Here is a 27,812-nt window from a genome sequence, read left to right as displayed (position 1 = left end):
CCCTCTCCATCAGAGTAAGAGCAAACGTTCTCAAGTGCCCTCACCCCGACTTTATCACGTTTTCCCCCTAATCAATTCTAGTCACACTGTTGTCCACCTTTTCTGCGAGCTCTTCCTTGATCTGACAACAGCATCAGCCTCCTCCTTGTTGACGTTTTCCCCTCTACTATTCGTTACCATCCCTGAGCCAAACACTTAGTGTGTCTGCTGTGGGTCTCTATCAGGGGCATTTATTTTACCTGTTTGATTTCTTTATTGGGACTGACAGTCCACAGTAAAATACAATAGTTGATATACGTATAACCTTTCCACATAACAATACAGCCCCCACTAGGTCCTCCTCTGCAGTTGGCATTTATTTAACTACCAGGTGAACGGGGATTTTTCTCAGTCCTGTTCACTGCTGTTGCCCAGTCCTAAGAATAAGGCTGATGGGAGTTGGGCGGTAGCGCAGCGGGTTAAGCGCAGGTGGCGCAAAGCTCAGGGACTAATGTAAGGATCCCAGCTCGAGTCCTGGCTCCCCACTTGCAGGGGAGTCGCTTCACAAGCGGTGAAGCAGGTCTGCAGGTGTCTATCTTTCTCTCCCCCTCTCTGTCTTCCCCTCCTCTCTCCATTTCTCTCTGTCCTATCCAACGACGACAACAACATTAATAACTACAACAATAAAACAACAAGGGCAACAAAAGGGAATCAATAAATAAATATTTTTTAAAAAATAATAAGGCTGATATGAAGTGGAAATGCAAATAAATATGCGTGGAATAAATACGAAGCTCGGTAACCTGAGGTGGAAAGGCGGAAGCCTGAGAGTCAGCGCTGGGCCGAGAAGCAGAACCAGCTGTAGGTTTGTCATCCCTTCCGTTATGAGATTGTTCTCCGTGTGCTGTAATCACCCAGGACACTGATGTCACCGCTATGAACAACTGCACTAGATCAGCTGTGAATACCAGCAGATAGTCTGAAACAGGGTCAAGCCCCCGGTCTCCTCCTCCTGCAGGGGAAGGAAGCTTTGTGAGTGGTGAAGCAGTGCTGCAGGTATCTCTCTTTCTCTCCCTATCTTCCATTCCCTTTCAATTTCTCTCCATTCTATCAGATAAAATTAATTGGGTGTCTCACTTGGGTGAGACACTTAACCAGGTGTCTCACCACCTTCAGGGCCCCCAATCCTTTTCTGCTTCTTTTATTTTTTTTTATTTTATTTATTTTTTCCCTTTTGTTGCCCTTGTTGTTGTTTTTTTATTGTTGTAGTTATTATTGTTGTCGTTGTTGTTGGATAGGACAGAGAGAAATGGAGAGAGGAGGGGAAGACAGAGAGGGGGAGAGAAAGACAGACACCTGCAGACCTGCTTCACCGCCTGTGAAGCGACTCCCCTGCAGGTGGGGAGCCGGGGTTTGAACCGGGATCCTTATGCCGGTCTTTGTGCTTTGCGCCACCTGCGCTTAGCCCGCTGCACTACAGCCCGACTCCCCCCCTTTTCTGCTTCTTATACGACAACTTGAGTTTCTCATATGTAGCAAGAAAAAAAATATATAGTCAAGCTACCATTAAAACAAAATTAAGAAGTAAGTCATCACAGAACACAAGTTAAGCATGTGTTTGGTCTACTGTGGGGCTAACACGACAGACCCCCCCCCCCAAATAAATAAGATTATAGGAGAGAAAGAAAATTAGCATGTGCCAGCTGTGGGGGTGCGGCAGGGGTGTGGTATGTTTTCTTCCTTTCTCCCTTATTCTCTCCCTTTCTTTCTCTCTCTCTTTCTTCCTTCCTTCCTTCCTTCCTTCCTCCCTCCCTCCCTCCCTCCCTCCCTCCCTCCCTTCCTTTCTTTCTTCCTTTCTTTCTTTCTTTCTTTCTTTCTTTCTTTCTTTCTTGTCTCCAGGGCTGTTGCTGGAGCTCAGTGCCAGACTACAAATCCACTGCTCCTGCTGGCTATTTTTTCATTGGATAGGACAGTGAGAAATTGAGAGAGATGGGAAAATAGAGGGGGGGAGGAGGAGAGAGAGGGAGAGACAGAGGGATCTGCAGACCTGCTTCACTGCTTGTGAAGTGACACTCCTGCAGGTGGGGAACTGGGGCTCGAACCAGGATCTTTGCACCGGTCCCTGTGCTTCGTACTATGTGAGTTTAACCCGGGGCACCACCGCCTGGGCCCCCAGCCTGCTTTCTTTCTCACCTGGATAGAAGGCACTGGATAGAAGGGCTGAAGACAGTTAAACAGGAGGGTCATGTGGATGTAACCCCCCGTTTTTTCCCCCTTTTGTTGCCCTTGTTGTTTAACATTGTTGTGGTTATTGACGTCATTGTTGCTAGATAGGACAGAGAGAAATGGAGACAGGAGGGGAAGACAGAGAGGGGGAGAGAAAGATAGACGCCTGCAGATCAGTTTCACCGCCTGTGAAGCGACTGTGAAGCCGGGGGCTCGAACCAGGATCCTTACGCCGGGTCCTTGTGCTTTGAGTCAAGTGTGTTTAACCCACTGCGCCACCGCCCACTGCGCCACCCCGGATATAACCCTTTAAGGATGCCCTGAAGGAAGCAGTGAGTCAGGAAAAGTGAGATCTGGAGAACTCACGTGAGGCAGGAGCTGGAAGAGGCACATTCAGACCTGGCTTGTGAGAGGAATAAGAAAGAACAGCAATGGATGACAATCATCAAGTCAGTCTTCTTTCTTCCCAAGGATCAGACCCAGGAAGCATGACCACCAGGCGGACCACGCACAGCTCAACTTCCTGTTCCAACTAAACCGGAATGAAATGGCTCTAGCCATGGGCGGTGAAGATAAGAAAGAAGAGAAAGAGAGGACAGCCTTGCTTCCTCTCACCCCAGTTTCTACTAAAAATAGAAGCAGCCACGCCAAATAAGGGATGCTACACTGGGAGGACCGGGAGCTGGAGGAGGTGACAGACTTGCAAGACAAGGACGTAGCTCAGCCCTGAGACGAACCAGGAAGCCCAGCATCTTCCGTGGCTGTCCTCCCTGTGCCTTCATCCAATCCATGCCCAAGCAGGCAGGCCCTACTAGCTGCAGAGACGTGCCACCTAACGATATTTGGGTCCAAGAGGAACAACAGTGGACCCCAAAATCTTCCTGCCCTGGGGCCGGGTGCTGACACACCTGGCTGAGTGCACGTTACAATGTGCAAAAACCCAGGTTCCAGTCCCCTGTCCCCACCTGCAGGGGAAAAGCTTTGCAAGTAGTGAAGCAGGGACGCAGGTGTCTGTCTCTCTCCCTCTCTTATCTCCCCCTGCTGTCTCAATTTCTGGCTGTCTGTCCAATAAATAACGACTGAGAAAAAAAAAAAAAAAGGCTGTCACTTTACTTCAGCAACAGTCTCACGCATCTCATGCTTACTGTCACTTCTTTTCTTTTTTTAATTGGGGGGGGAGGGACTAGTGGTTTACAATGTGGTTGACACAGGGGCATATCCATGCCCCAAGCAAGGCCCCTTTCACTCCCTCCCCGATCCTCCTTCCATGCGGGCTTTTGCTTTGGTGCAGTACGTCCCATCCACTCCTTCACCACTGTTTCCCTCACCACCTCTAGGACCACTCACTCCCGAAGTCTAGCAAGAGCACGTGTGCAGGTCTGCCTGCTCCCTTGCCCCATGTGATCCACTGAGTCCAACACAGCAGACTACCTTTTTAAAGGACATCCTCCCACATGACAGCCTGCAACAACTCCTCAGTGGGATCAAGATAAAGCCCAAGCTTCAGGATGTGGCTCCGGTCTTCCCTTCCGGCCTCGGTACAGACCAGGCACAATACCAGGCCCTGGCTCCGCGGAGTCGCTCACACGCCCCATCAACCTCTGTACTATCCATACCATCCACACCCTGGTCTAGGTGCTGTCTGGCCTCTGGAAATTCTTCTCTTTTCCCTCTTTCCTGCATAATTCACAAGCATTATTTAGAATTCAGCTCAAGGAATATACCGTGTAGCAAATCTTCTCTGCTCTCCTCTCCAAGACGATGTCCCCATGACACACACTGGCTCAGTTTGTTATGCACGTCTCGCCCCATTCATAAAAGACGGTGCCCATGTGCAACACAACAGCTGGCATATGGCAGGCATTTAGTACAGGGGAAGGGGAGACGGCACAGCAGGAGGGACAGACAGCAGGGGTCATGGACGTGCAAAAAGTGGATGAACTGCAACAGAAAGGATCAGAGGGGGCTGGTGGTGGCACAGCTGGTTGAGCACACATGTTACGGTGCACAAGGACCCAGATTCAAGCCCCCAGACCCCACCTGCAGGGGGAAAGCTTTGCAAGTGGTGAAGCAGGGCTGTAAGTCTGTCTGTCTCTGTCTCTCTCTCTCCCCCTTCCCTCTCGATTGCTGATGGTCTCTATCCAACATATATAATCAATTTAAAGAAGAAGAAGAAAGTATCTGAAGAGGCTCTGCAAAACTGGTGCATTTCAGTCCTGTTTTAAAAGAACACATGGGATTTGGGCAGGTGAAGAAGGTAGATAAACAGCAGTTAGATGAGGGCAAAAATAGCAAAACTGTGATGTATCAAAGTAGACAGTTTGGCAGCCGGGTATGTGTCTCATTGTGTGGAGCACAGGACTTGCACATCAGGTCCCGAGTTCAAGCCCCAGCAATGGAAATGCTGAGCAGTGCACCGGCGTCTCATTTCTGCGTCTCCCCCGCAAACAATCCGTTAGTGTGTATATGCAGCTGCAGGCACACACATCACGCACCACTGGAGAATGTCCCACAGGGCTGAGGGCTAAAGGACAAGGACTGAGGAGGAGTGCAAGAGACCAGAGCCAGCGAAGTGGCCGTTCTGCTGTCTGCCAGTTTAGGTGTGCCTTTGGTGGCAGTGGGGCGGGAGCGCAGCGGGTTAAATGCACGTGGTGCAAAAGCACAAGGACTGGCGTAAGGATCCCGGTTCGAGCCCCCGGCTCCCCACCTGCAGGGGAGTCGCTTCACAGGTGGTGAAGCAGGTCTGCAGGTGTCTTTCTCTCCCCCTCTCTGTCTTCCCCTCCTCTCTCCATTTCTCTCTGTCCTATCCAACAACGACGACATCAATAACAATAACTACAACAATAAAACAACAAGAGCAACAAAAGGGGATAAAATAAATAATAAATAAGTAAATAAATAAAAGATATCCCATTGGCTATTTTTTTTTTTTGCTCTGACACATTCAGCATGTTTCCTCTAAGCCGGGCTCCCCCATGGTCCCAAGGCTGCCACTCACTTCCAGGTACCACACGCCAACCCTACTATGTCTCACAGCAGGAAAATGCTGCTGCTGCTTTCGAAATGTCTCGTTTTGAAATGAAGACAGATCATCCCCCTCAGGTCCTAGCAAATGTCCTTTCATAGCCAGAGCTGTGCAACACACCCATGCTTTAACCAGTGACTTTCAGGTGGGCCAGGACCATAGTGATCCAGCCCTGGAGCTGGGAATGGCCTCCCTTTATTAAAATATATATATATATATTATTATTTTTTTTAGAGGGCCAGATGCTGGTGCACCTAATTGAGTGCACCTGTTACAATGCCCAAGGACCCAGGTTCAAATTCCCAGTCCCCACCTGCAAGGGGAAAGCTTTGTGAGTGGTGAAACAGTGTTACAGGTCTGTATGTCTCTCTCTCTCTCTATCTATCTCTCTTCTCTCTCTCTCCCCTAACCCTCTTGACTTGTGCCTATCTCTATTCAATAAATATAGTAAAAATTATTTATTTATTCACTTACTGGATATTTACAAAGACAAACTGAGAAGGGAGGGAGAGCTAGAGAGACACTTGCAGCACTGTTTCATGGGTTGTGAAGCATCCCCTATCCCATCCCACAGGTAGGGACAGGGGCTTGAACCTGGGTCCTTGGGCACCGGAATATGTGCTCAAGTGTGCCACCAGCTGGCCCCAGGGGAAGACCTCCCTTAACCTCTGCAGGGTGGGCTTCTGTGCCAAAAGCAAAAGAAGAAGGGGTGGGGGGAGGAAGGTGTTAAACAACCCACAGTGTCTGCTACACCTTCTCACTCACTCATCTCCAAATACCCCACTCAACAGTGTATCCTGCAAACACACCCCATCTCCAGCCTTCTGTGGCTCTATTTAGGTCTAAGGAAGTAACTGTCCTAGGAGAGGAAATTCGCCAAAGGCTATTATGGGGAGCTCTATAAACAACACTGCCACTTGCTTTTCTAGATCAGGATGGATCTTTTCTAGGGTGGAGGGGGAGGGCCCGAGGGGGATGACTGTATCCAGAGAGAAAAGCCCAAGCTTCCCTGTACTTTAAGAGTTTATCTTTTATTTTCTTCTTGAATAAATATTTTCCTTAGCTCTCCAAACATAAATAAATCTGCAGACTCCTTCCACAATGACTTCAAGTCCAGTTCTTCTCAGTTTTGAACTGAAAACTCTTCTCTCTCTCCCTCTCTCTCTCTGTCTCTGAAATTCTGCCCATTCCTGGAAGAGTAAGCTAAGACAGCCCCTATTCCCCCCTTTTTTTTCTTTCTCACTAATTCTGTTGAGTGACTCTCTCCCTTCTCTACATGGCTCATGTCACTGTTCCTTTCCCATGTTATGAACTGCCCTCAGAGCAGAATTATCAAGTCCTACATCTCTCTCTCTTCTACAGTCACACACTGATGAATGGCCCTGGTCGAGAGCAACTATGTATATGACAATGGTCCCAACAGGTGAACCATACAGCCTATGTATGGGGTAGACTGTGTTGTTCTAGTTTAAATGATTATGGTCCATGAGGGTCACAGGACAAAACCAATGACGGGTGCAATTCCCAGAACATAGCCCTGTCAAAGAGTGATGCATAATGGTGCGCAACTGTCAGATATTCCTGTGCGTGACTTACTGCTGGTCTGCTTCTAACTCTGCTTCTAAAACCCCTTCTGTTTCACTGGTTTAATCCCCCCTGCTTAAATTAACACTGTATTCTATTTACATAACCACTGTTAACTAAGCACCACCCTGCCTGCAGGGCATTGGTTTAATCCCCACTGGTTCATGATGTCTTTTTGCTCCGCCCCTCTCCTAGTACACCCTGATTTGCACCAGTCTTTTTTCGCTCCACCCTCTGTATGTCACATCCTGTTTCCACCCTACTTGGCGAGTATATATATATAAGGACAGGATTGTGATTAGATATAGCTTAGATTGTGCTGTGTTCCACATGAATAAAGAGATACTGCTTTCCAGCTCAGCCATGAGTCCCTGGTCGTCTGTCTCCCGCCCACGAAGCTAGCCCGGCAACTTAAGACTTTTTGTCATTGTATACTAGGTCACTGGCACACAGCAGAATATGCAGGAGAAGTAGAGGTGAAGAAACTGTGTCTGACTGAATTAGTTCCTTCATGCTTCACCTCCCTATTGTTCATGCAAATAAACGTCTTGTTTGGAAACCACTCAGTTTCTATGAAGCATCTGCCACTTTCTGCACATATGACTTTACTTGAAAACCTTTTAAAATAACTTGCAGGCTTTTTTTTTATTATTTAAGAAGAAACAAAAGTCCAGAAACACTTAAGAGAGAATCTACATGAGCAAATTCTCCAAGGTCATATGAGGAACTAGGGCAGGGTATTCAAATCTGAATTCTCTTCAGAGGTGATATCACATCGTAGCCAAGAGTAGGGCACTGAAGACACTTAAGGCTGATTACCTCACTTAAAATCTTGCCACCTTCCCTGGGCAGATGACCTCACCAATGTATCCCAGAACCCCACCTCCCCAGAGCCCTGCCCCACTAGGGAAAGACAGAAACAGGCTGGGGGGATGGATCCACCTGCCAACACTCATGTTCAGCAGAGAAGCAGTTACATAAGACAGAGCTTCAAGCTTCTGCACCCCAAAAAGAATTTTGGTCTTTACCCCCCAGGAATAAAGAATAGAGAAACTGGGGCTGGGTGGTGGTGCACATTGTACTAAGCACCAGAACCCACTCAAGGATCTGGGTTTGAGCCCCTGGCTCCCACCTGCAAGAAGGAAGCTTCCTAAGCTATGAAGCAGGTCTGCAGGTGTCTATGTCTTTCTTTCTCCCTCTCTATTTCTCCTTCTGTTGTTGTATGCCGCGGAGAAGAGGGAGGGGGTCCGGAGTGAAGAGGGAACACAAATCTTTATTTGCGCTGGCACCTCAGAGTTGGGTGCTAGAGAGGCAGGTTGGGCCACGTGGAGGTAGCGAAAATGGCCGCCTCACGCAGTAACCTTTCCTGCGTCTGAACACCGGAGTGAAGCGCTGGCAAGAGAGCGAGGTGAGGAAGAAGAAGGGCTTTTATAGAAGTAGCTTTTGCGAGAATGGGAGGAGGGAGGAGTAACCATAGCACTTCAACTATGGCGGGGATATAGACAATGCCCTGAGGGCACAACATGGCGGAACAGGCACTCCGAGAATGTCCCAACTCTCGCGGGAACCAGCAGTAGCCCGAGGGGACAACATGGCAGATGTGACTACGTCTGCACAATTTCCCAGCATCCTTCCTTTCTCAATGTCTCTGTATCCTAGCCAATAAAATGGGAAAAAACAACAACCAAGACCTCCAGGAGCAGTGGACAGTGGAATCATAGTGCTAGTAACCAAGGCCCAGAGATAACCCTGGAGGAAAAAAAAAAAAAAAGAATAGAGAAGCTTCCAATGGAGGGGATGGGACACAGAACTCTGGTGGTGGGAACTGTGTGCAACTGTACCCCTGTTCTCTTACACTCTTGTGAATCATTGTTAAATCACTAATAAAAAATTAAAAAAAAAATCTTGCCACCTATCAGCCATCTTACCTAGAGGAAGTCTATCAGCCTCAGTGTACCTCAGTTTCCTTGCGTGTATGCAAATGTGCCTGTTTATAGGGTTATTATAGAGATTAAATTAGTTACTACTGCAACACTGGTTAGAATGATGCTTGATAGCTAGTAGGAATATTTTAGTTATATCCCAAAGGACCTGTGGCTATACTAGTTTTTTTTCCCCCTGAGCCTGAAGTATCCTATGGTTTTGTCAGTGTTTCCTTTAAATAAATAAATAAATAAATAAATAAATAAATAAATAGTGCTGGGCTAGCTTCACGGACAGGAGAGAAAGATGACCAGAGACTCATGGCTGAGTGGTAGGCAGTTCAGTCTTTATTCATGCGGAACGCAGCACAATCTAAGCTATCTCTAATCACAATCCTGTCCTTATATATATATATATATATACTCGCCAAGTAGGGTGGAAACAGGATGTGACATACAGAGGGTGGAGCGAAAAAAGACTGGTGCAAATCAGGGTGTATTAGGAGAGGGGGCAGAGCAAAAAGACATCATGAACCAGTGGGGATTAAACCAATGCCCTGCAGGCAGGGCAGTGCTTAGTTAACAGTGGTTATGTAAATAGAATACAGTGTTAAGCAGGGGGGATTAAACCAGTGAAACAGAAGGGGTTTTAGAAGCAGAATTAGAAGCAGACCAACAAAACAGAATGATGCTTGATATCTTATGCACAGTGGTTATTAGCAATCATTATATATTCCAAGTCTAATGGTTTTCCGGTAGCGTCAGGATAAATGTTGCTACTCTCAACCATCAAATCACCTCAGGCAGGAAAGAATAAATGCCGAAGATAGCAGAGCGTGCGTTCTGCTGTCCAGCAACAACAGACAGCCTGAGAGGACAGCAGGTCACGGTGAAGGCCATGAAAAGCACAGATCTCATCCCAAGATGCTCTACTGCCCCTCAGTCCTTGCTTATGGGAACAACTGAGGCAAAGAATACCACTTGAGACACAGCCCAGGTCAGCTCCCAAACAAGTGCCAGCCAGCCATCAAAGAATAGCTCTTCAGTCTAAGGGAGTTTTGAAGATCTGAAATGCTCACAGCCCTTCCCTGGAAAACCCACTCACTACCTACTGTGGCGATGGGGCGAGGAAGAACGGTTGACCAGAGCCAGGTGCCTCTAGAGGACATGTCCTTCTGGCCTGAAGAAAAGACTAGGAGGAAATTCTGAGGTTTCTCTTGCTTTCCTACCAGGCTAGCCAGGCAGGGAGGAGAGTCAGGACAGGAGTTACCACCTCCTTTCAACAGCTGTGAAAGCAACGTTCCACAAAAGTATGTGACTACAGTGAAGGTGACATAACCAATACTTAACAGTTACATAGTAATGTTAACTAGTTGACTCCTGGACTAGAATTCAGGCTCCTGAGTCTCACTGCAAAGTAACTTTGTATGCTTTCAGTGCATCAGTATCTGTCTGTCTTCAATCACATGTATTTCTTTTTTGACTCCTTCCTTCCTTCCTAAGCATGTTTTGTCTTGTCCAAACCAGGGGTTACAAATATGAACAAAGAGCCTGTGTTTACTTGCCCCACCCATTCTGTAGGGTGCCTGGGGCAGCAAAATGCCCAAAAGGTATCGTCCATTCCGAATCAAATCTGTCTTCATTATCGCCGTTCTGATACAGACTCCTGCTTTCTTTTATCAACGTGGTTGTGTTTCCATCCCTTCTCTCCTTCGCTGAAAAAGAAGATGGACTGGTTTTGAGCTGGCTGGTTTTAACTTGGAGTCTGCCAGAATGAAAAGAGACCTGAGAACCCTCTACCAAGCTAGCATCCCCGAAGAGTCCCCTCCAAAGGAGGCCTCACTCCCCCACCCCCACCCCCATCAGTCTAGGAAACCGATAACAACACTGAAGTCTGCTCAGGGTCTGGGAAGGGATCAGCGAAGCCTGAGCATGTCCTGTCAGTCAGGTGTTCACAGTCTGCAGCCCAGAAGCTACCACAGAAACTTGTCTGGGACCCTGGAGACCTTGGAGCCTTGGCGGAAGCATAAAACTACTCTGAAGAGCCTCGTCTGCTCACCAGGAGAGACGAGATCCTCAGGGAGCACCAATCATTCTATCTCCAAAATCAGACAGTGGAAGAAATAAGGAACTAGCTCCTTTAGAATTAGCGTTAAAAGGACCTCCAGGAACTTGTCCTTGCTGGAGAGCAGCAATGGTAGGGACTGCCCCACTCTCAGAAGGGAGGCTTGTCAGCCTGCTCTGCCCCTCGAGGAAGACGGGTCCTGACATGAGAGCAGCCTAGAATGTCCCCAGCTGTGACCATGGACTGTGAGCTCAGCCTGACAGGGACTCAGAGGTCACACAGGCTCCTGTGCTGAATGTGAATAGATATGGGCCCTGGGTCAGGTCTATGGGGTTTACAGTTAATGGTATTTATATACTTTCCTCATGTCTGGGAGCTACTCTCTGCCCTAATCTAGCTTTCTAGCCTTATTCTCAAGTCTGACACTGTCGGGCTGAGCTTCATGAGCGGGAGACAGACGACCCGGGACTCATGGTTGAGCTGTAGGCAGTATCTCTTTATTCACACAGGACGCAGCACAATCTAAGCCGAGCTAAACTAAAACTAAAAACTAAAACGAACAATGCTGTCCTTATATATACTTTCCAAGTAGGGTGTGAACAGGATGTGACATAGAGAGGGTGGAGAGAAAAGTGACTGGTGAAAATCAGTGTGAGACAAGGAGAGGGGGTGGAGCAAAAACACATCATGAACCAGTGGGGATTGAACCAACGCCCTGCAGTGGTTATGCAAATAGAATACAGTGGTTGTGTAAATAGAATGCAGTGTTAAGCAGGGGGGATGGGATGCATTGGATCGACCTTCCCGTGGTGCATCCCGTGAGTACCCATTCATTGGGGAAACTGACGATCCTTCCTAGCCGACTGAATCCACATGGATCCCAGTCACTTTCAAAGCCATTAACTGGCTACGGAAAAAGGGCAAACGCTAGAAGAAGAAGAAGCAGGGGGGATTAAACCAAATGAAACAGAAGGGGTTTTTAGAAGCAGAATTAGAAGCGTACCAACATGACACCATCCTCTCAGACAATACTTCCATTCCACCTGCATGTTAGCTATCATACTGAGGCAAAAGTCACTAAAGTCATGGGCTCCTTGGAACATACCTAAAACAGACTTTCTAGCTTCTTCCAATCTGAAGGCGTCTAGTTTCAATTGCTCTGTTCCTACCTTTGGGTTCCTGTTTATCAAACTATTTTCCCTGCTTTCTATCTTACTGGCTTACAGTCATCAAGTTTCAAATGTTTCCATGCCACCATCCCAACCTTTCTGGGCAGACGACATCACCAATGTTTCCCGGAACCCCACCTCCCCAGAGCCCCACCCCACTAGGGAAAGACAGAAACAGGTTGGGGGATGGATCCACCTGTCAACACCCATGTCCAGTGGAGAAGCAATTACAGAAGCCAGAACTCCCACCTTCTTCACCCCATAAAGAATTTTGGTCCATACTCCCAGAGGGATAAAGAATAGGGAAGCTTCCAGTGGAGGAGATGGGACAGGGAACTCAGGTGGAGGGAATTGTACCCCTGTTATCTTAGAATCTTGTTATCTTACAATCATTATTAAATCATTAGTAAAAATAAAATAAAATAAAATATGGACCTCCTGAAAAAGAATGTCAGTACTTTATAAAAACAAAGATGTCGTTTTCGACGGGTTAGGTTGTTTTCACCGGGCTGGCTTCACGGGCAGGTAACAGACGACCAGGGACTCATGGCTGGGTTGTACGCAGTATCTCTTTATTCATGCAGGACGCAGCACAATCTAAGACGAGCTAAGCTAAACTCAAGGTAAAGTACTCTAAAACTCACAATGCTGTCTTTATATATACTTCCCAAGTAGGGTGGAAATAGAATGTGACATAGAGAGGGTGGAGAGAAAAGTGACTGGTGAAAATCAGAGTGTGACAAAGAGGGAGCAGATTAGGCAAGAATCCTATCACTGAACCACAAATGCCCTGGAGGGAGGGTGGAACTTGTTAACAGTGGTTATGTAAATAAAATAGTGTTAAGCAGGAGGGATTTAAACCAAATGAAACAGAAGGGGTCTCATGCATACCAACACAAAGATTTGAAATTAGGGGAGAAAAAAAAAAAACCCTAGTGAAAGACCCAAGCCAGGAATTGGCACAGTGGACTTTCAAGCATGACGTCCTGATTTCAACCCTCGGCAGCATGATGACTGCCACAGTGATATCTGCTTCTTTCTCTTCTCCTATATTTCTCATTAATAAATAAATAAAAGCTAAACTAGAAAAAAAAAAAAAAAGACTTGAGACCCAAGTAACAAAGACAAAGTTGATTTGAAGGATTGAGTCTAGAAACAGAGCAGACAGTCATTCAACATAAAAAATTCAGTTGGGTGATAGCCCACCCTGAAGAGTTGACACAGTATCTATCATGCCTGAGGACCTGGGTCCAAGGATCAGACCATATGGAAGCACAATGCACAGCCCCAGGGGAGACTCCATGAATAACAAAGCAGTGCTAGGGTCTCTCTCTCTCTCTCTCTCTCTCTTTCTCTCTCTCTCTCTCTTTGCCTCTACTTGAAATCATCAAGAAAAACAAAGTCCACCAGGAGTAGTGGAACCATGCATGTGAGTGGCCCCACGCCCAATAAATAAGGAGGCAGACAAACAAGCTCATCGTGGAGAACATTCTCCAGGGAACGTGACTAGCCTGTTGCTCAAGGCCCGTGATGCACGTGCAGCAGACTCAAAGAGACCAAGAAGAAAACACGGAGCCCTCACTCCATCCCCTCCTCAAGATGCTCAGCTTGAAGATGCGGCACGGAACCAGCAACGTATTTCCATGCGAGACCCCCATGTGTGGAGTCCTTGTTCACTTGCTTTTTCCTGCACGTTCTCAGTTCAACCCAGAAAGTACAAAAGCAGAACGAGGAGCAGGGCCAACGGCACACTCCCAAGTCTCCTACTTACTTTCCTGTCTCATCAAAGGCCGCCACTGCAAAGGAGAGGCTACTCCATCATGCTTCACTTCAATCTGCAACAACCAAATCATGTTCTTTTTTTTTTTTAATTCTTTATTTATAAGATAGAGACAGCCAGAAATTGAGAGGGAAAGGGGTGATAGTTAGGGAGAGAGAGAGAGAGACAGGGAGACACCTGCAGATCACTGCCTCTCTCCTTCTATCTGCAAAAGTCAGTCTGGAATGGTGAAGCCCCAGTGATGACAAAGGAAAAATAAACAAGCAAATCAATAAAGCAGAAGCCCTTTACCCCAGCTCACCTGTTGCTGTCATTGAGCTCCTATTTTTTTTTCCCCTCACTTATACATAACTTTTTTTTTTAATTGGACAGAGAGAAATTGAGAAAGGAGAGGGAGGTAGAGAGGGGGAGGGGAAGCTAGACACCTGCAGACCTGCTTCACTGTGAAGTGCTCCCCCCCCCCCCGAAGGTGGGGAACCGGGGGCTCAGACAGGGATCCTTGTGTGGGTCCTTGCGCTTCACACTATGTGCACCACCACCCAGCCCCCCCCCCCCATAACTTTCTACATAAAATTGTTTTCTGAACTCAAGGAGGGTGAGTTACCTCTACCATGGCCTTTTGGCAGTGTGCTTTCTGCATTTCTGCTTAAAAGGTTGGCTAATTCATTACAAGACTACAACACAGCATTGCTCCACACTGGCAAAGGTGCGTGGAAGCAGAGGCCTTGAGGGAAAGTCACGCTTAACCTTGATGAGGGGAAGGGAGGCCATTCCTCAGAAGTCAGGAGCAGATGTCTTCACTTCCCCTCCCGTCCTGCCCACTCCTGCCCACACATGGGCCGAGGTGACCTGCATCAGGCCTGGTTCCCTGGAACTCCCACCACATCCTGGGGGGGGGGAACACTCATGGCCCCTCTTTTTTTATTCCCAAATTAGGCAGACTCCAACTGGGGATCTCTCTGCTGCGAAGACATTGCTTGCACACTTTGGTTTTTTTTTTTTTTCTAGCTGTGCTTTTGCATTTCCTGCCTTACAGCGGTAAAGGAAGAGGAAACGCCAAAAATATTACAAGACAAGTTCCGTGGCATCTGAAAGGGATGGTGACTGAAGGGGTTGGCCGGGGAAACAAGCAGCAAGGACCCAGCTAGCTCTTCAGGCCCGGGGGAGCTGTGGTGGCTGGCCAGTGTGCAGGAGGACACAGGAAGTGGCCTGTTTCTGGAGAGCAGATGTCTGGGACAGGAGCCCATTTTCTCCAGATAACAATTGCAAAGATGTTTGTTGGCAATCTGGCTTTAATTACCCCCTCAAAGCAAAATGGCTACCCATCACGGTGTGTCCCCGGGAATCCATTCTACAAGATGGGGGTGGGCAACGGTCACACTACTAGGAGGTGAGACCCTCGATTTATTTTTCCCCTTAGTGATTCACATGGATTTGTCCTGCCTGCATGCATTCTCCTGCCTGAACCCTCCTGTGGTCTGTTCCGGGAATGGAGCAAGCTGAGAGTGGCAACATCTGCTATGATTCCAGAACCAGGGTCTTAGTTGTACAAAAGGCATGTGCTGGGACTCACGGTAGAACTCAGTCATAGAAAACTAAGCCAGCGCCCAGTCCTTCACATGAATCTGTGACAGCAGCAAGTGGAAACAAACGCACCGTCTATCCAAACACATCTCCCAGTTTAACCCGATTCCTATTTGGAATTAGTTTTCATCTATGTACCTATCACCTCCATTCGTGGCAATAATAAGAACAACACTTAAGATTTTTTTTTTTGCCTCCAGGGTTATTGCTGGGGCTCCATGCCTACACTCGAATCCACTGCTCCTGGATTGCCCCTTTGTTGTCCTTGTTGTTTATTGTCATTGCTGTTGTTGTTGGATAGGACAGAGAGAACTGGAGAGAGGAGGGGAAGACAGAGAGGGGGAGAGAAAGACAGACATCTGCAGACCTGCTTCACTGTTTGTGAAGCGACCCCCCCACACACACAGGTTGGGAGCTGAAGGCTCGAACCGGGATCTCTGCGCTGGTCCTTGCACTTTGTGCCATGTGCGCTTAACCTGCTGTGCTACTGCCCAACTCCTAACACTTGACAGTTTTAGAGTGCCTACTATTGTCAAGAACTACACCGAGTGGACCACACATAAGGACCAGGGTTCAAGACCCCAGTTCCCACCTGCAGGGGGCCGCCGCTTCACCAGTAGTGAAGCAGGGCTACAGCTGTCTCTCTCACTCTCCCTCTCTTGCTCTCCCTTCCCTCTCAGTTTCTCTCTGTCCTTTTAAAATAAAAGACAGGGGGAAAATAAAAGTTGAAAAGAGTGCTAGGAGCGATGAACTTGTCATGCAAGTACCAAGCCCTGGCTATAATCCTAGTGGTGATAAAAAAAAAAATTAAAAGGAAAAAAAAATATCGTGGGGGCTGGGCAGTGGTCCACCCAGTAAGGAGCATGTGTTACCATACACAAGGACTGGGGCTCAAGTCCCCAGGCCCCACCTGCAGGCGGGGAGCTTCACTGCTGGTGAAACATTGCTGCAGGTGTCTCTGTTTCTCTCTCTCTCTTTCTCAATCTCTCTCTGTTTCTACTACCAAAAAGGAAATCAGAAAATAAACAAATAAAAAGTCAGGAAAAGGGTGCAGGAGATAAGAGTGCATGTCCTGCCATGCCCCAGGTCCTGTGTGTGTGTGTGTTTTGTTATTGTTATTATTGTTGTTTTCAATTATTATTATTGAATAGGACAGACAGAAATTGACAGAGGGGAAAAAACAGAGAAAGAGAGGGAGAAGGAGAGAGAGAAAGAGAGAGGAATCTGCAGACTTATTTCATCACTTGTGAACCGTCCCAAATGCAGGCGGGGAGCAGGGGCTCGAACCTGGGTCTTTGTCTATGGCAACATGTGCACTCAGCCAGGTGTGCTAACACTCAGATGTTTTGTTCATCCTTGTGATCTCTGACTGGGAGCTGTGGTTCACTGCTGCTTCAGGACATGGCAGGCAAGTATGACATAGCACGCTACTCTGTGTCCTTGTATAGTAACAACGAGAACAGCGGGCAGACTACTTGCTACATGGAGGACACAGCACCACCAGTGCCCCAGACACTGGGTCAGAAGATAGTCTGGGGGGCCGGGTGGTGTCGCACCCAGTTGAGCACACATGTTACAATGGACAAGGACCCAGGTTCAAGTCCCAGTTCCCCACCTGCAAGGGAAAAGCTTCATGAGAGATGAAAGAGGGCTGCAGGTGTCTCTGTCTCTCTGTCTCTCGCCTCCCTCTCCCTCTCAATTCCCGGCTGTCTCTATCCCATAAATAAATAAAGGTAACCAAAAATAAAAAGAAGATAGTTTAGCACATGTCCTGAGTTCTTTCCCCCAGCACAGTGAGTGAATGAATGAATGCACTGCACATTCAGTAGAAATTGTGGATCTTGGGAGTTGGGCGGGGGTGCCGCGGGTTAAGCACAGGTGGTGAAAAGCGCAAGGACCTGCGTAAGGATCCCAGTTCGAGCCCCTGGCTCTCTACTTTCGGGGCGGGGGCGGGGGGGGTCACTTCACAGGCGGTGAAGCAGGTCTACAGGTGTCTATCTTTCTCTCCCCCTCTGTCTTCCCCTCCTCTCTCCATTTCTCTCTGTCCTATCCAACAACAATAACAACAACAACAGTAAACAAGGGCAACAAAAGGGAAAACAAATAAACAAATATAAACACATTTTTTTAATTAAAAAAAAATCGTGGATCTTTTCTCAGGCTAATAGCATGCAATGTGACAGTGGCCTGTGATGCTGGCCAGCAGTAAGGGGCAGTTCCTGAGCTCACACAGGTAAACCAAGGCACCCACGATGGCTCCCACCAGTCAGCCTGGAAGCTCCTCAGCAGAGAGCAGGCTGACCGCACTGTCCCTGTAGCATTCCCCCACTCGACGAGGAACTGCCAGTTAATTCGCTGCTTCACTCTTCAGGCCCGGTGTGCTCTCGGCCGTGGACTTTAACAAAGATATTCCACACCGCCACTGTTTTCACGTCAGTACAGATTCCAATAACTACATGAAATATTTGACTCTTCATATTCTTTTCCCCCCTTTGCAGCCCTTGTTGTTTATCGTCATATCGTCATTGTTATTATTCTTTCTGTTGATGTCATTGTTGTTGGATAGGACAGAGAGAAATGGAGAGAGGAGGGGAAGACAGAGAAAAGGAGCGAAAGATAGACACCTGTAGACCTGCTTCACCGCCTGTGAAGTGACCCCCCTGCAGGTAGGGGGCCGGGGGCTCAAACCCGGATCCTTAGGCCGGTCCTTGCACTTTGCACCATGTGCGTTGTGCTACCGCCCGACCCCTAACTCTTCATATTTTGGGGGGTTTTTTATTTTAATTTTTTTAAAGTTATTTATTCCCTTTTATTGCCCTTGTTTTATTGTTGTCGTTATTAATGTTGTTGTTATTGATGTCGTTGTTGTTGGATAGGACAGAGAGAAATGGAGAGAGGAGGGAAAGACAGAGAAAAGGAGAGAAAGACAGACACCTGCAGACCTGCTTCACCGCCTGTGAAGCAACTCCCCTGCAGGTAGGGAGCCGGGGGCTGAGACTCTTCATATTTTTTTTTAATTTATTTCTTTATTGGGGAATTAATGTTTTACATTCAAAAGCAAATACAATAGTTTGTACATGCATAACATTCCCCAGATTCCCATTTAACAATACAACCCCCACTATGTCATTCATCCTCTTTCATGGACCTGTATTCTCCCCACCCACCCACCCACCCCAGAGTCTTTTACTTTGGTGTAATACTCCAATTCCATTTCAGGTTCGACTTGTGTTTTCTTTTCATATTTTAAAACAAGCCTGTGTTTGGTGATTTTGACTAACTCTGGGCTACTCTACGTGTTGTGAGCACATCGAAAGCAAGTGAGTTAGAGTCAGTAGAGGCAGGTTCAGCTTATGGTGCTCCCAACTGACCAGTGCTTAACCCCACTGTAAATCAAGGGGGGGCTGAACTATCAGAAGGTGACTTCACATGAACACTAAACTTGACTAACAAACTCATGGAGTTGGGGGCATGTTCAAGGAGGTGAAGACAACACGTGTATTTCAAGAGATTCCTAGCAGTAAGACACCGACAGCACTGCTTCACCACTCACAAAGCTTTCCTCTGGCAGGTGGGGGCTGGGGGACTCGAACCCGGGTCCTTGCGCATTGTAACTTGTGTGCTCAACCAGGTGTGCTAACATCCAGCCCTAAATGAAACCATGGGTTCAGTGTTTCGATTGTTTTTTAAAAAAAACAGAGCACTACTCAGGTCTAGTTTATGATGGTGGAGGGGACTGAACCTAGGACTCGGGAGCCTCAGGCATGACAGTCTGTGTGCATAACCGTTATGCTATCTACCCCCACATCAACAGATTCCTAGCAGTCAGTCAGGAAGAGAGGAAAAGCAACTCAGGCAGGGGAAGGACACCCAAGGATGGTCAGTGAGCTGAAGTGACAGGGTGTGTGCTGACAAGCGCCTTGGGGGCTCAACCTTGAGCTGACCATTTCCACATCCACGTCTCTAAATCCTAGTTTCTTCTGATGTCCACAGTTAAACGCCCTCCTTCCTGAACTCTACTTGAGACAGGCATCTCACACTTACGCCAGTCAAGACTCTTAGCCTAATAACCTGTTCTTCTGGTGCTCATTCTCCCTCAGAAATGACAGTGGTGGGAGTCGGGCTGTAGCGCAGCGGGTTAAGCGCAGGTGGCGCAAAGCACAAGGACCGGCATAAGGACCCCGGTTCGAACCCCGGCTCCCCACCTGCAGGGGAGTCGCTTCACAGGCGGTGAAGCAGGTCTGCAGGTGTCTTTCTCTCCCCTCTCTCTCTGTCTTCCCCTCCTCTCTCCATTTCTCTCTGTCCTATCCAACAACGACGACAACAACAATAATAACTACAACAATAAAACAACAAGGGCAACAAAAGGGAATAAATAAATAAAATAAAATATTTAAAAAAAAAAAATGACAGTGGCAGGCTCTCGGCCACCCTCAGGATTCAGCCTTGAGTCCCCATTACCAGATCTCATAAACTCTGTCTCCAAACCCTAAACCATCTACATTCTAGGGTCACTCTCCTCCCTGGTCTAGCCCACCACCATCTTTGCTGGTACCTGTGCATGCTGACCTCAGACCTGGGGGTCCTGCTTCTGTGTTGTCAATCAATCAAGGGGGGTGGACAGTAGCGCAGCGGGTTAAGCGCACGTGGCACAAAGCGCAAGGGCCGGCATAAGGATCCCGCCCGGTTCGAGGCCCCGGTTCCCCACCTGCTGGGGGGTCACTTCACAGGCGGTGAAGCAGGTCTGCAGGTGTTTGTTTTTCTCTCGCCCTCTCTGTCTTCCCCTCCTCTCTCCATTTCTCTCTGTCCTATCCAACAACAATGACAGCAATGACAACAATAATAACAACAACAATGATAAACAACAAGGGCAGCAAAAGGAAAAAACTACTCTCCAGGAGCAGTGGATTTGTAGTGCAGGCACCAAGCCCCCAGCAATAACCCTGCCGGCAGAAAAAAAAAAAAAAAGAAAAGAAAAAAGAAATATCAATGAGACTCTGCTCTGAATCCAAACTCACAGACAGCACCCTTGATACCCAGGGTGGGTAATCTCACACACACACACACACACACACACACACCACACACCACACACACACACAAACCTGGCCTAGCGTTCACTCTGTGATCTGGCCCTCGCTTCTCTCCAAAACTTCTGTACCATTCTCTTCATTGCCCCTAAGGACAGCCCAGCCTCCTGGCCTCCCTCACTCCCAGGAACATACCAAGCTTTGGAGTACAAAGAACTTTGCATATTTTAATGTTTCTGCCTGGAATGGCCTCCCCCACAACCTCGCTGCCCATGCAGGAGACCCTCAGGATCAGCGGCCTTTCCCTGACAAAACCAGGGTCACTCTCACCACCCCTCCATTTGCTCAGTTTTGGATTCTCTTGTGTGTCTCCCTGTTAACAAAGTTTCACAAACCTTCACTTGTTAGATACTGCCCACCCCTTCCCTGGAATTTAAGCTCCATGATGGAGGGCCCAGGCTTATCTTGCTCCTCAGTCTGGCATCTGAACTTCACACAGTGCTTATCATGCGTGGAGTGAGAGCTTAATGAAAGCTTGTTGAACTGACTAATTAAAAGAACAAGTGTGCAGCTGGCATTGAAAGACGTGGTCCTGAACACAGAATCTTATTCATCGCTTTACAGCTGGCATGTCTCACAGGAGAGCCACTTGGCACACATGTATTGGATGAAGGAACGAGTTACTCATGAGTCTGAAAAGGAGTTCCCTCTCTTCTTTAGAACTTCTTAGGAGAGATGCACCAAAGTAAAAAAAAAAAAAAAAAAAACCCTGAGGGGAGGGAGAGAGTAGATTTTTCAGCTCCACTAAGGGGTTGGGGGAGGGACACAGACCTTTAGTGGTGGGAATGGTGTTAATGTATACTCCGATTAACATATAGTCTTATGAATGACTATTTAATCAATATGAGAGGGGGAAAAGAGAACACATGTCTAGAGTTTTTTAATGCACAGACTTCAGCTCTGAGCATTTATTTCTATAATTCTTTAGTATACTTAAGCACTTAAAGTTTCAAATTAGTGAACTGACTGAATTTCAACACTGGGCTTAAGTTGTTAATGCATCTCTAATAATAACTTTTTTTTTGATATATTAAATCACTTACTTACAATCTTAGACCAGGGAGACCAGAAGCAACTGGTCATTGCCAGTATATAGGGTGATATAGTTATTTGTAAATAGCATTAAATGACATAAATCATGGTGAAGTCTTGCACGGAACCTCTGGGGCTCTGCTCGGTTTCCTTCATGCTTCTCTTGACCCAGACACTGCAAGGGCTGAGCCCAACCAAATCAAGGCAACCAGGGCCACCTCAACAGGTTTCTCTTGGGACTGTGTCCAGAGACGCCAGGCCTGGGATGTCAACCCTCCAGCTCCCACACTCGGGTGAGACCTTTCCTAGCTCACAGGACTCCTTAGTTTCATATGAGGCGGCGCACTTCCTAATGAAGTTAGAGAACCTAGATACAGACCAGGGCCCATGAGATAGGGCACATGTGCACATGTATCCGTTAAGTCGGGGGAGGGGGGGAGCACACACCTTAAAGTAAAAGGGGACAACAGTCTTCAGTGACTCAATAAGTGTAGCGAGCAAGCAGAAAGACCAAAAAGATACTATAAAGTACTTACACAGAGTTTCTACTTGGACCTAGATACTCTCCTCACCTACTTCCTTTCACTTCCCTCAATCACTCTACGCCTAGTCCTGTCAGATAAAGTAAGGATGACAAAAGCTGGATCAAAGCAAGTGGCTGGCACCCTCTCATGCTGGCCCTTTTGGTCACTCCCAGGCCATCCCCATCATCCAGGGCCCTAATCAGGGAATCCTGGGATTCCCACACAGATAACATGGGCCTAGACCTCTAACGGATCCTTCTCTCACCGTCAACGGTCATCTTCAATAGGAACAACATCATAACCCCTCTTGTGGGTCTCTACAGGACCTCGCCCTCAATGTGGAACAACAATGGTAGAACAACAAGGGTCAACGTATTCGGCCACTCAGGGAAGACGGGTCCTGAAGTGAGAGCAGCCTAGAATGTTCCCAGCTGTGACCATGGACTGTGAGTTCAGGCTGACAGGGACGCGGAGGATACACGGGCTTCCTGTGCTGAGTATGAATAGACATGAGCCCCAGATCAGATCGATGGATGGGGTTTCCAGTTAACAGTATATACACTTGTCCCATATTTGGGAACTACTCTCTGCCCTGATCCAGCTTTCTAGTCCTATTCCCAACTCTGACACAGTCCTCCCAGATAATACTTTTAGCCCATCTGCATGTTAGCTGTCAGGCTCAGGCAAAAATTAGTCAAGTCACAGGCCCCTTGGGATATGCCTTAAATAGACTTCCTAGATTTTTCCAGCATGAAGACCCAAAATCTCATGTGCTCTATTCTTATCTTTCAGTTCCGAATTATTAAACAATTTGTTTTGTTTTACATCTTAATGCTTTTCAGCCACCAACTTGCAAATGCTACCATGACGCAACCTGACTTCCCTGAGCAGAGGACCTCACCCATGTGTCCTGGAGCCCCACCTCCCCAGAGCCCTGCCCCTCTAGGGACAGACAGACACAGGCTGGGAGTGTGGGTCCACCTGCTGACACCCATGTTCAGCAAAGAAGAAAAAAAAAAAAAAAAAAAAAAACAGAACTCCCACATTCTGCATCTCATAAAGATCTTTGGTCCATACTCCTAAATGGATAAAGAATAGAGAAGCTTCCAATGGAGGGGCTGGGATGTGAAACTCTGGGGTGGGAATAGTATGGAATTGTGCCCCTCTTTTTTTTAATATTTATTTTATTTATTTATTCCCTTTTGTTGCCCTTGTTGATTTATTGTTATAGTTATTGTTGTTGTCGTTGTTGGATAGGACGGAGAGAAATGGAGAGAGGAGGGGAAGACAGAGAGGGGGAGAGAAAGACAGACACCTGCAGACCTGCTTCACCACCTGTGAAGCGACTCCCCTGCAGGTGGGGAGCCGAATTGTACCCCTCTTATCCACAGTCTTGTCGATCATTATTAACTCACTAATAAAAAAATTAAATAACAAAAGAACTTCTTAGGAGAGAAAAGTCTACGGCAGATAGCAAGTGTTCTCTCTCTTTCCTCTCTCTCTAGATGTGTGACATATAGGATCTGTATCATGCACGCATACACATATGATATGTACACAGAGAAGGTTTCTTATGCAGCCCATATCAAATACAATGGCTGAGAAAGAAATGAGAAGAAACATAAGTGGGAAAAATGAAAATAGATCTTCAGGATTAAATCGAATAAATGAAGGGAAAACACAGAGGGGAATTATGTCCCATATTTATATTATCATGTAGGAGGCACAGGTAGCAAGAGTTCCCTTCCTTCCTCTAGATTCTGACACCAGAGTAGGGGGAGGCCAGCCCACACCAGAGAGGAATCTATTGGAATTTACTTGTGAGGCCAGCAGGACTCCCACTAACTTTGAAAATCTGGAGAGGACTGGGGAGGTGGAGAGAATGTCAATTTCCTTCACCAAATGGTAATCTTGTAAAAAATTAAAAATCTGGGGTGAGGGGTGGGTTAAGCGCACATGGCAGAAAGTGCAAGGACGGGCTTAAGGATCTGGGTTCAAGCCCCCAGCTCCCCACCTGCAGAGGGGTTGCTTCACAAGCGGTGAAGCAGGTCTGCAGGTGTGTCTGTCTTTCTCTCTCCCTCTCTGTCTCCCCCTCCTCTCTCGATTATTCTCAGTCCTATACAACAACAGCAATAACAATTAATACAGTAAAGCCAATAAGGGCAACAAAAGTGGGAAAAAGCGGCCTCCAGGAGTAGTGGATTTGCAACAAAAATGAGAAAAAACAGCCTCCAGGAGCAGTGGATTTGTAGTGCAGGCACCGAGCCACAGCAATAACCCTGGAGGCAAAAGGAAAAAAGGAAAAAAAAATCCTTTTTCTCCAACATTACCACATACTAAAAATGAAAAACCAACCATTCAGAGCATTCATACAGGGGGAAAAAAAACACAAAAAACCGACAGGCTGTTCAGCTTACAAGATACAGGAGGACTGAAACTCAATTCTCGGAAGCACCAGAGAGTACATCAGGTGCTAAGATACTGCCCTTTTTTGAACTTGGGAATGCCTATTTTTCACAAAAGATGGAGAGGGGGAGAAGTTCCCCACATACTAAACCACTGATGTTCAAACGCACTTGATGTTAGGAAAAAAAAAAAAAAAGAATCATAATCACCACCATAAGCCAGAGCTGAGCAGGGCTCAAGGGGGAAAAAAAAAAAATTTAACTATCTCAAAATACACAATTTGAAATGATTGCACACAAGTAAAAGTAACAGCAGGTAAGACAGAAGAAGAGACCGCGGGAGAGCAATAAAAGTGACAATAGAAAGACTGCCCAGGCGAAAATGCAGCTCTGGACCATAGGAACTACACACCAGACCGGCCATGTGGGTAGGGCCTGGCACCTCTTAGGAACTCATCTGGATACCCACAATGGCGGAAGCAGTTGCTCAGGAAGATCCTTAAGACCCTTTTCTGAGCGGGTGGTGACACAGCCGGAGCGCATATGTTACAGTGTGCAAGGACCCGAGTTCAAGTCCCCCGTCCCCACCCGCAAGGGAAAAGCTTCACCAGTAGTGAAACAGGGCTGCAGATGTCTCTCTCTCTCTCTCTTCTATCTTCCCCTACTCTCGATTTCTGGCTGTCTGTATCCAAGAAATAAAGATAATAAAAACAAATGTTTTTAAAAAGACCTTTTTCAAATCTACTGGATGCTTGCAGGAGACCTGCACTTTCTTACAAGGCGATGAGCCTCCGATTACAACAGGGACAGGCCCTGGGTGAAGGTAGCAGGAGATGTCAAACTGGCCTCCATTCTGAAGTATGTTTTACAGCCGCTCCCACCCCCCAAAAAAAAAAAAAAATTCTCAGCAATCCATGTTCGGCTGTCATCTCCGAATCAATTCGGCAGAGACAACCTGACCGAACCCAGAGGGCGACAGTGCACACAGGTCTTTCTCATTAGTGCAGGTGAAGCTGAGGTCTGGAGTTGACTACCGCCCCCTCCCTACCCCAGCCACGGGGGGCGGAGGGGGGGGGGATGGAAGATAAAAGGAAACCGCTGGAGGAGAAGGCCACAGAGGAATCTCCCGGGATGGGTGGATGAGACCGCAGAGTTTCTTTTGAACTTCGCATCGCTCTGAGAAAAATGCAGCAGGTCGCCCACCGCCCACCGCCCACCCCCCACGGCAGAGCGGCGCTCGAACACTAGTCGCTCCCCGGCTCCGTGGAGCGGGCACGTCCTCCCCCCACCCGCTTCTCCTTTCCTTTCTTCGGCTTTCAGGAGGTGGCCCGGGGCCTGCCCGGCCGCCGCCCGCCCCCCACCCCCAGGCTCCAGGGCCCGCGAGGAACTTTCCCTGCCCTGCGCCCCCGCCCCAGACACACAATGCGGCGGCCACACGCGCACCCGGCTGGGTCCGAGCAGGGCGCAGGGCAGCCTCCCCGCCGCTCCGCCCGCCCCACCTCTGCGCCGCGGGCAGGGCGCACCGCAGGGCGCAGCAACCAAGCTCCCGGCACCCCGGGGCCCGCGCCCTCCCCGCAGCAACGCCAACCCCCCCACCCCAGCAAGAAGAGCCGGGAGCCCCCTCCCCAGACCCCGCAGCGCAGCGCACAGTCCCGCAGCCTCTCGGCGCCGCGGCCAGGGGGCGCCCCGGCCCAGGGCCACCCCGCAACTCACCGGGAGCGGCGGGCGGCTGCGCATTATTCCATGGCGGGCCGGCGAGCGCGGTGGCGGCGGGGTGGAGGCGCGGGCCGGGGCTGCCCGAGCGCACAGGGCCCGCCGCGCCGGAGGGAGGGAAGGAGGGAGCGAGGGAGGGAGCAGGGAGGAGGGAGGAGGGAGGCGCAGGAAGGGGCGGGCGACCCTGCCCGGGGGGCGGCTCTGCGGCGCGGCTCCGACCACCCCGCTCGCGGCGGGCGCGGGCTCCAGGAAACCCAAACACTGGGGCAGGAAATCGGAGTCCTGACGAAGCATTCCCGGCCGGCCGCCTCTGGCGCCGGGGGCTCCCGCCCCGTTTAACCCTCGGCCCGCCTGCGCGCTCCCGGGGGCGGGGGAGGGGCGCGGGAGGGGTCTCGGGGGGCGGGGGAGAGGGGCGGGGGAGGGGTCTCGGGGGGCGCCGGAGGGGTCTCGGGGGCGGGGGAGGGGGCGCGGGAGGGGTCTCGGGGGGCGGGGGAGGGGGCGCAGGAGGGGTCTTCGGGGTGGGATGAGAGGGGCGCAGGAGGGGTCTTCGGGGATGGGGGGAGAGGGGCGCAGGCAGGGTCTTCTGAGGTGGGGGTGGGGGAGAGGGGCGCAGGCGGGGTCTTCGTGGTGGGGGAGAGGGTTGCAGGAGGGGTCTTCCGGGGTGGAGGGAGAGGGGCGCAGGCGGGGTCTTCGTGGTGGGGGCGAGGGGTGCAGGAGGGGTCTTCCGGGGTGGGGGGAGAGGGGCGCAGGCAGGGTCTTCTGGGGTGGGGGTTGGGGGAGAGGGGCGCAGGCGGGGTCTAGGGGGTGAGGGGCGGGGCTCAGAGCAGCAGGCCTCACTAGGGGTGCAGCTGGGTGTCTCACAGGTAGGGGCTCCAACCAGGAGGGGTGGGGGGTGGGTGCTACAGAGACTTCGTGGGCCTGGGGTTCCGGTGGTCTGCATCTGACCACATGTTGCCTCTCCTTATTCACCAGGGCAAGGGATGGGGTTTATCCAGAGAAAACCTTGGCCATGGTTGAACACATACACACACACATACACACTCATTCACACACATATACACACACACACAGACACATACACATTCACTCACACACACACACATACACACACACATACACATTCACTCACACACACACTCACACACATACACACTCACACTCATTCACACATTCACTCACACACATACACACACACACACACACACACACTTTCTAAGGCCAAGGAAATGAAGCCTGTTCTTTCCTGCTCTGCAGAGCGTGAGCTCACAATCTCCAATCTCTTCAATGAAGGAAAATGCTCCACGTGGCCATTCCCGTGTCCCCCACCCCACATGCTCTGATTTCCTCGGGTTTGTTCAGTTGAAAGAGCAACTTTCCTTTCCTTTCCTTTCCTTTCCTTTCCTTTCCTTTCCTTTCCTTTCCTTTCCTTTCCTTTCCTTTCCTCTTCCTTCCTGCCTTTCTCTTTCTTTCATTCTTTCTCAAAGCACTGCTCAGCTCTGGCTTATAGTGGCGTGGGGGATTGAATCTGGGGCTTTGGAGAGGACAACTTTCTTCAAGGTCTTCAGACTTTAATCTAGGTTCGACTATGACCTCTACCCTTTTTCTAGCAGTGTTACCTTGAGAAAATCACTTACCTTTCCCCAAGTGACTTGTGTTTCCTCAAATGTAAAAGGAGATGCTAGTCAGGTTTGATTTGGAAGTCAGATATTTAGAC

General features: G+C 48.8%; 1 protein-coding gene across 3 annotated transcripts in view; it reads right to left on the bottom strand.

The window, feature by feature from the left end:
- Nucleotides 1-26,419, bottom strand: part of ASAP1 (ArfGAP with SH3 domain, ankyrin repeat and PH domain 1) — a 422,920-nt gene extending 396,501 nt beyond the window's left edge. Inside the window, exon 1 of one of the 3 annotated variants that reach the window (XM_060201453.1) lies at nt 26,099-26,419. The gene's annotated coding sequence lies outside the window, so the exon portion shown is untranslated. The remainder of the gene's footprint in view (nt 1-26,098) is intronic. The other 2 variants (XM_060201446.1, XM_060201440.1) reach the window with 2 other exon arrangements.
- Nucleotides 26,420-27,812: the final 1,393 nt, after the last annotated feature.

Source organism: Erinaceus europaeus, chromosome 1 (assembly GCF_950295315.1).
Source record: "Erinaceus europaeus chromosome 1, mEriEur2.1, whole genome shotgun sequence".
NCBI lineage: Eukaryota > Metazoa > Chordata > Mammalia > Eulipotyphla > Erinaceidae > Erinaceus > Erinaceus europaeus.
Note: the sequence above shows the minus strand (reverse complement) of the source record. Positions and strands in the feature narration are given on the sequence as shown.